Source organism: Rhinolophus sinicus, chromosome 1 (genome assembly GCF_057876585.1).
Source record: "Rhinolophus sinicus isolate RSI-liver-muscle chromosome 1, RSI-T2T, whole genome shotgun sequence".
Lineage (NCBI taxonomy): Eukaryota > Metazoa > Chordata > Mammalia > Chiroptera > Rhinolophidae > Rhinolophus > Rhinolophus sinicus.
The window spans coordinates 14,347,341-14,358,372 of record NC_142501.1 but is presented as its reverse complement, the minus strand read 5'-3'; the positions used below and the strand labels follow the sequence as shown (position 1 = coordinate 14,358,372).

At 44.3% G+C, this 11,032-nt stretch overlaps 1 pseudogene; it reads left to right on the top strand.

The window, feature by feature from the left end:
• Positions 1-1,391: 1,391 nt before the first annotated feature.
• LOC148759012 (small ribosomal subunit protein eS24 pseudogene) lies at positions 1,392-2,681 on the top strand (annotated as a pseudogene).
• Positions 2,682-11,032: the final 8,351 nt, after the last annotated feature.

The window sequence follows — 11,032 nt, the reverse complement described above, 5'->3', positions numbered from 1 at the left end:
ATCACCGGCTGAATTGCGTTCTTGGGAACCTCAGAGGGGAGTTTTGGTCTTCGTTGAACTCAGTTTTCCCCTTCACAGCGCTTTGCCAGCTCTGCAGACAGACCTCCTGTGGCACTGTTCTCGGCCCTTACATCACTCACAGGCATGACCTGAGAGCCCCTAGCCTCCAGCCTGGCACCCACATCACCCAGGCTTCACCCTGTTGCCACTGAGAAGTGCTCAGTGCTTGTGTGCCCACTGGCTCACCTGGCCAGGCCACTCAGGTGGCAGGCAGACAGGATGGGTGTTCTCAGATTCTCCCCAGGCTCTGTGCGTCCTTCCCCCGATACCTTTGCTGCTCCCCCCAAATGTGGGGGAGTTGATGCCCGTGGGCATTGTATTAGGTTGTTAGGGCTGCCATAACAAAATGCCACAGACTGGTGGGCTTAACAACAGAGATTTCATTTTTTACAGTTCTGGAGACTGGAAGTCCAAGATCAAAAGTGTTGGCAGGTTTGTTTCTTCCGAGGCCTCTCTCCTTGGCTTGCAGACGGCCGCCTTCTCCCTGTGTCTTCATATGGTCTTCCTTCTGTGTGTGTCTGTGGCCTAATCTCTTTGTCCAAGGACACACCAACCATATTGTATTAAGGGTCACTCTATGGAACTCATTCTAACCTAATCGCCTCTTTAAAGATCCTCTCTCCAAATATAGTCATAATGTGAGGTACTTGGAGTTAAGGCCTCAACCGATGGGTTGGGATCGGGGGAAGGGACACAGGTCAGCCGGTAGCAGGCATCTTTGGCCAAGGTGAGAGACGGATTCTTCTCGCTTCTTCCTCCCATTGACTAGTCAGAGCCGCAGTCATGTTGGCGGTCTTTGGGAGGCTGACCTCGGAGACCAGTAACCTCTTGTTCCCTTAAAATCTGTGGCCGGCTCAGTAAAGCCTTCTGTTCTATCTGCTCTCCCTCCACTATTGCCACACAGCCCCTTTCCTCTCACCTCTACTTCTCTGCGACAGTTCTCCTGAGTGACGTGCTTCAAGATCTACAGTCTAGTGAGCCCTGTCTTTCATATGACATTCTGTGGTTTTACCAAGCTTGGGCACAATCGAAATTGCTGGGCATTGATGCTGCAATTTTTCTCCATTCTGTTATATAAGCTCAATTCCATGCCCTGCAGCCAACCTTAAGCACCTAGTATACACAAGGTAATATGGAAATACAGAGGGTGCCAAAACAATGTGTACACATTTTCAGAAAGGAAAAAACTATGACAATTGTAATACTCAATATATACGGATAACAAACGATGAATACAAGTCACGTTTGACTTCTGCAATTATTATACAAGAGGTTCTCAGAGTGGTTCCCATCAGCATCCAGACACTTCTGATTACGGCAAACTCCTGCTTGAGCAACGCTGACCAAAGTGTCCACTTGGATACATTTTTTTGGCACCCCCGGTATAAAAACAAATGAGACATGGTAGTTGTAATAGATAATACAGGGCTTTTAGAAGAGGCATAGGAAAACCTGATTTCAACACAATGGGAAATTATTTTTATATTCCTATAAATAGATGCTTAAAACCTCAAAATAGCTTGAGCGTCGGCGGCCATCATGAACGACACAGTAACTATTTGCACCAGCAAGTTCATGACCCATGGACCACGTCAACCGAAGCAAATGGTCACCGACGTCCTTCACCCTGGGAAGGCCACAGTACCTAACACAGAAATTCGGGAAAAACTAGCCAAAATGTAAAGACCACACCAGATGTCATCTTTGTATTTGGATTCAGAACCCATTTTGGTGGTGGCAAGACAACTGGCTTTGGCACGATTTATGATTCCTGGATGACGCAAAGAAAAGTGAACCCAAACGTAGACTTGCAAGACCTGGTCTGTATGAGAAGAAAAAGACCTCAAGAAAACAGCAAAAGGAACGCAAGCACAGAATGAAGAAGGGCAGGGGGACCGCAAAGGCCACTGCTGGTGCTGGCAAAACATGAGGTGGCGATTGGAGGACAGGAGGAGTGAAGCTTCCTCAGTGACTTTATCTGTGGTGATTGAGCAGATTTTTCACGAGAGGACTAATAAACTAAGAACTTAAAAAACAACGCACAATAGTAAGAATTCTGAAAGGGGAAACTCCAGGTGCTGTGGCTCTACCTTGCTGACTACAGACCTTGGGCCTCCTCAGCAGTCCCTAATCGTGTAAGTCAGTTCCTTGTAATGAACCCCTTTCTCCCTGTGTGTACCTCCTATTTGGTTGTTTCTTTGGAGAACCTGACTGATACAATACTCATCAGGGATGAAGTTTGTGCTTTTCTTGTAGGGTCTTTGTCTGGCTTTGGTATCAGGAGAATGCTGGCCTCCCAGAATGAGTTGGGAAGTGCTCCTTTCTCTTTAACTTTCTGTAAGAGTTTGAGGAAGAACGGTGTTAGTTCTTTACACCTTTGGTAGAATTTTGCAGTAAATCTATCTGGTCCTGGGTTTTTCTTTGTTGGAGAGCTATACCTATCTCCAACAGAGTCAACCTCCTTACTCGTTATTGGCCTGTCCCGATTTTCTATTTTTTTCATTATTCAGTCTTGGATGGGTTATGTGTTTTTTTTTTATCCATTTCTTCTAGATTATCCAATTTGTTGGCGTACAAATGTTCATCATGTTCTCTTAGAATCCTTTTTATTCTGTGGTATTGGTAGCAATGTCCTCTTTTCTTTGTTAGTTTATTTGAGTCTCCTCTTTTTTTTTTTGTTTCTCCTAATCTAGCTAAGGACTTGGCAGTTTTGTTACTCTTTTCAAAAGACCAATTCTCAGTTTCATTGATTTTTTTTTTTTTTTTTAAAGATTGTTTCTCTGTTCGCTATTTCATTTATCTCTGATCGGATCTTTTTTGTTTTCTTCCTTCTTTCCGCGACACTTGGGATTGATTTGTTCTTCTTTTGTTAGTTGTTAGGTAAAAAGTTAGGTCATTAATTTGAGATCTTTCCTCTTTATTAATGTACAGCTATAAACTTCCCTCTTAGCCCTGCTTTTGCTGCATCCCATCTCTTTACAGATTTCAATTATTTTATAATTCAAGGATTACAAGTGCATTCATATTTGTTATTTCATTTCCTCCTCACAGCACGTGAATGAGGTAGAAAAGTTGAGACATAGAGATTTTTTAAATGTAGCTCAGAGAGTTCAATGCACTTCTAATGATCATACACCTTTGACGAGGTGGATCCAAGATCCCGGTCCAGTTCTGCTGCCTTCAAATCCAATGCTTTGTCACTGTAGTTCTGCCCTCTCCTCCAGCCCACCCTGCAGAAAGCTCTGAGAATTTCGAAGCCCTTAACAGAGGTGACATTCCTGAGGGGTAATCTCAGTCCATAACATCCTAAGACCTCATTATTTCTTGCCTGGCCCATGACGGGAGTCCCCCCGTGGCTTCCCCATCTGCAGCTCCTTTCTTTCCAGTTCATCTCGGGCTAGGCTAGTATTTCTGAACCAAAGCATTCTCAAACAACTCTCGTTTAAGCAAAACTCGTTGATTACACTCCAACGACTTTCGATGTCCACTGTATGTTCTCTGTCCTTTTTCTCTGCTGGGACTCCATGAACACTGCTCTTTCTTCCTGGAATGTCTTTCCCTCACACCCCTGCATGCACAAATCCTATCTATCCTCCCAGGCCCCGTTCACAGATCAATTCTCTTAAGTCTTCCCTGATGCCAGTGTTTGCAGGTGGTCTCTCTCTTCTTCCAGATACCCATAATACTCGAGCTTCTCCATTCAGGGCACTCACATCTCACTGTCTTGTCTCCACATGCCATGAGCTCCTTGGGAACAGGATTCATAATACACAACAGTTATAATGGAGCTATATTTTATAATAGCGATAATTGGGTACTTACTGTATGCCAGGCACTGTACATATAGTATTACATTCACTTGTTCATACGATCTTTTTGCCAATTAGCTACATTTTATAGCTGAGGACATTGAGATTTAGAAAGGTAAAAAAACTTGGCCACGGTTATGCAATGTGGCACAGGTAGCTACTGTCTGCCAAGATTTACGTTTTACTGCCATACAACAGAGTGGTTGTTTGGAAGCGGGTCTCCAGCCTGTGACTCTTTCCCAGCCTCCCTGGCATCCAAGTGGGACCCACAAATCAAAGTGGAAGTGACGTACGCTACCTCCAGGCAAAGGCACTGAAGAAGCCGGTCTGCCCTCCACTCCTTCTGCCTTTATCTGCTGCCTGGAGGCAGCAGATTCTAAGAAGCACCCCGGAAATGAAAGGGTCCTGAGTCTCTCTCTCACAACACCCACAGACCAGGAATATACACACAGAACTACCGCATACGTGAGAAAAATGTATTAAGCCACTGAAATTTGGGGGGTGATATAGCAGCTGGCATTATCGTCATTAATTCAAACAGCTAATGAGAGGTAGAACTCGGATTCAAACCCAGGAAAGGTCATTTTGGAGGCTACCGTTTTGATTAAAGGAATAAGGTGAAGATATAAACCTACGTTTATAAGAGCAAAAGCCTACACTTTCCATCACTAAAAGCCAGTGTCTCCTATAATGTTTGTACACAGAGCCACCTTTACAAGGATTTCCTGATGTGCCTGTAACACATATGGACATAGGACCTCACCCCAAATTCTCTGAGTCAAAAATCTCCAGTATTTGTGACAAGAAATCTGCATGGTTAACAATCTCCCTAGGAGAATGTGCTGTGCGCTAAATGTTGAGAAACCCTTCTCTAAGTAATACTGTCACCTTCCAAATAGTTAGAACAGTGCTCCACGCAGCAGAGGGGTCCCAAAGCATTACAAACGTCAGTGAATAAAAGTATGAGCCAGTAGCGCATTTATTTGGAAAGGGACCCCAGACCTTCCATATCTTCTGGATTCCAAATCCAGTGCTGCTCCCCTAAACCCCATTAGACAGCACCCTTTAGGATTCCGTCTTATGTCAGGAAGGCCTTAAACCACTGTCAGAAGTGGCCCTTATTCGTCTTGATTCCGAAGGCTGTCATTCAAGCTGCCAGAGCTCAGACAGCTCCACGTCTGCTGGGCTTGTTGTTTACCCTGCCCGTGGAGCAGGTGATCAGCCCAAAGCTTCCAGCAGCAGGTCAGGTCAAACTCCCCCACTGTCACCAGGGACAGTTTGTTCCCAATAACATCTTTCATAAAGGACCTGGAAACCTCCCCCTCAAACAGCCTTAGTCCTGAGAGGAAAAAACAACTTTGAGATTACTTTCTAATCAAAGCCCACTGTAAGCTTGACTTTGGGTGTAGCATTCCGCAAGGGCTGATGACGGCTGAGCTCGTCCAGCTGATGGTGAATATGACTCAGTCCTGACTTCCACTCCTGTGGACTCTGGGGAGAACTGTTAACCTCTTGTAATGGAAGGAGATGAAGAAAGGCCAGCTTTGGGGGGGTGAGGTCACATACAGCTCAGGCAGCATGGAACTTATTGAGTTTGCCGCCAGCTCAAGCCGTTTTCTCCGAATGACCCTCTCTCTAGGGAGAGATATTACACTAATATGGTTAGAAGCTCCAAGATTAGGTTATACAACAATATTTGTCTGCTGTTTGTCAGCTTATTTTTTGTGTTGTTTTAAGAGTTGTTTAAACTGTGGCTAAATCAAGGAAGAAAAAAGCAAGCAATAAAAAGGCTGAAGAAAGAAAGGGAGGGGAGTGGAGAGTCAGCACAGAGAAAGAGAGCGGAGCAAATGCAGAGATGGATGAAAGCGTCAGGGTGAATAAGCATGTCTCACGCGCGGTAAATGAGCAAGGCTGTTTTACAACATTCCTGATCCACGTTACTCAGTGTCATCAGTAACAAGGATGATAGTTTGATCGCTATCTGTCTAACACTTTTGCCAGTCTCTCAGTGGGAGAACGTAGACTGTTACTTACTTCCTAAAACCTTCAAAAACCTTGAACAACCTTTCTTCAAAACAAATAATCCAAAGGGGCAAGGTGGAGCCATGAGCAGAAAATGGGCCAAGAACTTTGACAAAAGTGGGCAAAGTACAGATCCAAAGAAACAAGATGCCCCATGTGAATCTGCTTGTGCATTTGCCAAAGGGGCCCCTTCCCCAACACATGTCACTTCCACCTACTGGAAAATGGTCACGATGTGTTGATTTGGATGGAACAAGATGGTTTGCTATCATCTGCCCGGGCACTGCCACAATTGAGGTGCAAATGAACGATGCCTCCAATTTGAAAATGATGCCCTGTCAGGTTGTGTGGTCCCCAGTCTGTCCTGCGGTCAGAGCCTGTACATGCTGGTGCCAGAACCACTTTAAAGGAGAAGGGGACACACACGGAGTTCCTTCTTCTGTCATGCAGTAGAAGCGGCCCCCAGGTAAAATCAGCCCCTCAAAGGCCACCAACCCGATTGGTCTTACCCTGTCTATGACTCAGTTTGGGCTCAAGGAGCCACACCTGTCACACCTGTCACACCTATCACATCCAAGTTCTGCATGGACCAGCCTCCCACAGGATCCAATGTTAGGTCTCTAGTACCAGACCTTTTTCAGAACGACCTGGCCATGCATCTTGTTTTTGCTAAGTGCCAATCACCTGATCCCAGACCAATTCACAGATGCTCACGTGGGCCCGCCAGGGGTCAGCATCTTCGCGCGATCACCACTTCCATACCCCCCACTCTGCAACAGTCTAGCATAGCAGGTGCTCAAACAGCTGTTGAATGAATGGACAAATGAATAATTTCCTTATGTGTGTATATGGTATCGCTTCCTCCCTGAGTCAAATTTGCCCCAAATGTATTTATTCTTATATTACCTTTATGACTTTTTCCATACCCATGTTCTGTCAGTATTGTCATATTTTTGGGATCCTTAAACTGACTCATTTTTGCCCGTAAATGTTGTGGTAAAAATCCTAGTTTAAAGGGATGCTTAGTATTCAACATGAAAAAAGGTATCTCAGTATCTTTGGACAACAGTAAAATGTTCAAACCCTGTGCCACAGAAAACCACATCCCGTATTAACGGCTGTGCAAATATCATACTTTGGGAAGCACTGCCCTAGGTCCTGGGATCCACCACGACCTGAATCAAGACCTAAGCAGCTCCTTGTTGCTGGCTGAATAAGGCATCTGATCCCAACTTACAGGCTTGTCAAAGGCAGTACCGATAGTGACAGTTGTTAACAACAGGACAAAGAGAGCTGGTGTGTGGAAGAACCACAAAAGGTTGGTCACAGGCTCACGGGTTGTCACCTCCTGTCAAAAGAAGACAGAGTCAGGCCTGCCAGCCAGAGGAAATGAATCCCAGTAATTATTCAGAGTCATTTGTCTGGAGGAGAAGGGGGGAGAGATCTTTTTCCTTTTTTGCAGGAAATGCTTAGGTGAGCATGAACCCTGCTGGGCGGGCGAATGCCTGCCAGATCACTGACTGGAAACCTAGACAATTCCATACTCTCTGCTTCCCGATGAAGTCCCCTCGGTACTGGTTGTTGGGGCTGTCAAATGGCTCATTGAAAAAGCTTCTGCTCAGCCTCCCAACAGAAGACACTGCTTTCCTACATCTGCTTGGTTATCAGGTAACAAGTGTCCATGGGTGGTGGAGCCCTGGGTGTGATAGATGCCTGCCAGCAGAGACAGCAGAAAGGGACTTGCTTATTAGCAAAGCCATGGAGGTCCCTCTGAGCCCAGGAGCAGGGCTGGAGGAAGCCACCACCCTCTTGGTCCTAATTCTGGGGTGTCTTGGGAGAACCTTTGTCCACAAAGATCGAAAAATAATAAGAAAATGATCCGTGATTGAGCATCTGTGATGTGCCAGGTACGGTGCTGATTGCTTTAAGGAGACGCACTTGATGTCCATCTTTTACAAAATTTTAGAGTAAGCCTTTCATTTTAAATAATCAAAAAAATATAGGCACTCATCTACAGCTTGCTGGAAGGCAAAGGCATTTCCGAGGAGTTTCTGAGAGTCCCACAGATGGCTGGCCACCTCTCCCTCTCGACTGCTCTCTGAACTCAAGTTGGTTCATGTTGACGGCCTCAAAATCATGTGTCCACGGCACCACCTGCCTCTTGGGGCTGCTTTGCACGTCGCCCACACAGCTCACCACTGGAGGGGATGCAGGACCCTGCTTAAAGTCAGAATGCATGGGAGATGCAAGGTTGCCATGCTGGAGGTGTGTGACTAAAGGTTAAGAATAAAATAAGGACATTGCACTACAACTGAACCTCCCCTGTCACTGCTGTGGACTTTCCTAAAATCTCTCAAAGATTCATAAAACTAAACAAGCAGTATCTGGCCTCAGTATGCTCCGTACCTCCTGCTGAACAGCCCCAAGCCCAGCACTAGTGGCAGCAGGCCTCAGTTCATGGCTTGGCCTCCCGAGGTACCTCCAAGCCCAGCGCGAGTGGCTATCATGTGAGGATTGCTTTGTGGCTCATGCAAGGTGGCCCCAGGCAGGGCACAGGCAGCAGCTGAATTTGACCTGCATGGAAGCCCCTCCCAGGAGGCCCTGGGGCCAGCACACCCAGTGTCTAGCTTTAGGCTGAACAGGAGCACCACCTGGTTGCCTCCAAGGATGACACACCAAAGAGGCAGACGGGGAAGGCCCCAGAGCCCTGCTGAGGCAGATCCTGCTCCACAGAGGCAGCCCCTGCACCATAGCTCCTCCACCGTAGTCATGGTCAGTCCTTAAAACCATTCAGCCCAAGGGTCAAGCCCTCCCACTGGCATGCAAACAGCAACCAAGGCTCACCTACAAGAGGAGGGCACACACAACCCACACATGGGACACACCTGGAGCACCCAGCTCAGCTGACAAGGAAGACTGCACCACTAGGCCCCACAGCACCTGCTACACAAGGGCCACTGTACTAAGACGGACACAGAGCAGCCCTACCTAGTATATAGGAACACACACAGGGAGGCAGCCAAAATGGGGAGACAAAGAACATGTTCCAAATAAAAGAACAGAACAAAGCTCCAGGAAAAGAACTAAACAAAATGCAGACAATCTACCAGACGCAGAGTTCAAAACACTGGTTGTAAGAATGCTCAGTGATCTCAGGGAGAACTTCAACAGAGAGATAGGAAACATAAAAATGGAGACAGGAAACATGAAAAAGAACCAGTCATAAATAAAGGATACAATAACTGGAATAAAGAATACAGTACAGGGAATCATCAGTAGATTAGATGAAGCAGAAGATCAAATTAGTGATTTAGAATATTAAAATAGCAAAAAACACCCAATAAGAACAGCAAAAAGAATTAAAAAAAAAAAATGAGGATACTTTAAGGGGTTTCTGGGATAACCAGAGGAGAAGAAGAAGAAGAGAAAGAGGAAGAAATTGAAAACCTATTTGAAGAAATAATGATGGAAAACTTTCCTAACCTGGTGAAGGAAATAGATATACAAGCCCAGGTAGCACACAGAGTCCCAAACAAGATGAACCCAAACAGGCCAACACCAAGACACATCATAATTAAAATGCCAGATGTTGAAGACAAAGAGAGAATCCTAAAAGCAGCAAGAGAAAGGCAAAGAATAACTTATAAGGGAGCTCCCATAAGATGTTCAGCTGATTTCTTAACAGGAAAGCTATAATAAGAGGAAAGAAGGACCCAATAATCCCATTTCTGGGTATTTATCCAAAGAAATAGAAGGGACTGGCACAAAATATTCAACATGATGTAAAGCAAGGACCTACAACCAAGAATACCCAGCAAAGCTATTGTTTAGAAGCGAAAGACAGATAAAGAGCTTTCCACACAAGAAAAAGCTAAAGGAGTTCATAGTCACCAAACCAGTATTACAAGAAATGTTAGAGGGGCTACTTTAAAAAGAAGAAAAAATAATAAAAAATATGAAAATAAAATGGCAATAACTATATATCTATCAACAATTACTTTAAATGTAAATGGATTAAATGCCCCACTCAAAATATAGGGTGGCTAAATGAATAAGAAAACAAGACCCTTACATATGCTGCCTACAAGAGACTCACTTCAGATTGAAAGGCACACGGAGACTGACAGTAAAGGGATGGAAAAAGGCATGTAATGAAAATGGAAACAACAAAAACCTGGGGCAGCAGTACTTATACCAGAACAAAATAGACCAACACAGAAGCTATAGTAAGAGGAAAGAAGGACCCAATAATCCCATTTCTGGGTATTTATCCAAAGAAATATAAAACACTACTTCAAAGGGACATGTGCTTCCACATGTTCACTGCAGCATTGTTTACAATGGGCCAGATGTGGAGGCAGCCTGGGTGCCCATTAATGGATGAATGGATAAAGAAGAGGTGGTACATATATACAATGGAATATTACTCAGCCATAAAAAGAATGAAATCTAGCCATCTGCAATAACATGGATAAACACAGAGGGTACTGTGCTGAGTATAGTAAGTCAGAAAGAGAAAGATAAATGCTATATGATTTCATTTATATGTGAAATCTAAACATTAAAATAAATGAACAATCAAAACAGAAACAAACTCATAGATACAGAGAACATTTAGATGGTTGCCAGATGGGAGGGGGGTTGAAGGGAAAGACAAAAAGGAAGGATTTAAGAAGTACAAATGGGTAGTTAAAAAATATAGTCATACGGATATAAAGTACAGCATAGGGAATGTAGTTAATATTATTATAACTATGTGTGGTATCAGATGGGTACTGGATTTAGCAGGCTGATCACCTCATAAGGTATATGAGTGTCTAACCACTGTGCTGTATACCTGAAACTAATATAATATTGTATGTCCACTGTAATTGAAAAATTAGAAAATTATTTTAAAAAATAAATAAAAGTCCTATCATGACAATTCCATCCCCCTCCTCATTCTCTGGGCCCCACAAGGAAAGCAAATAAAAAACAAAACCACCTCACTGAAGACACACCTACCCATGATGTGGACAGCCTTGTAATTAATTATTAAACAGAAAACTTGATCGTCCAAAGTACATGCATTTGAAACTCACCATTTGTCTTTATGTCTGAGCGACTAAAATATCTATCTCAGCAGACCATACATAACACCT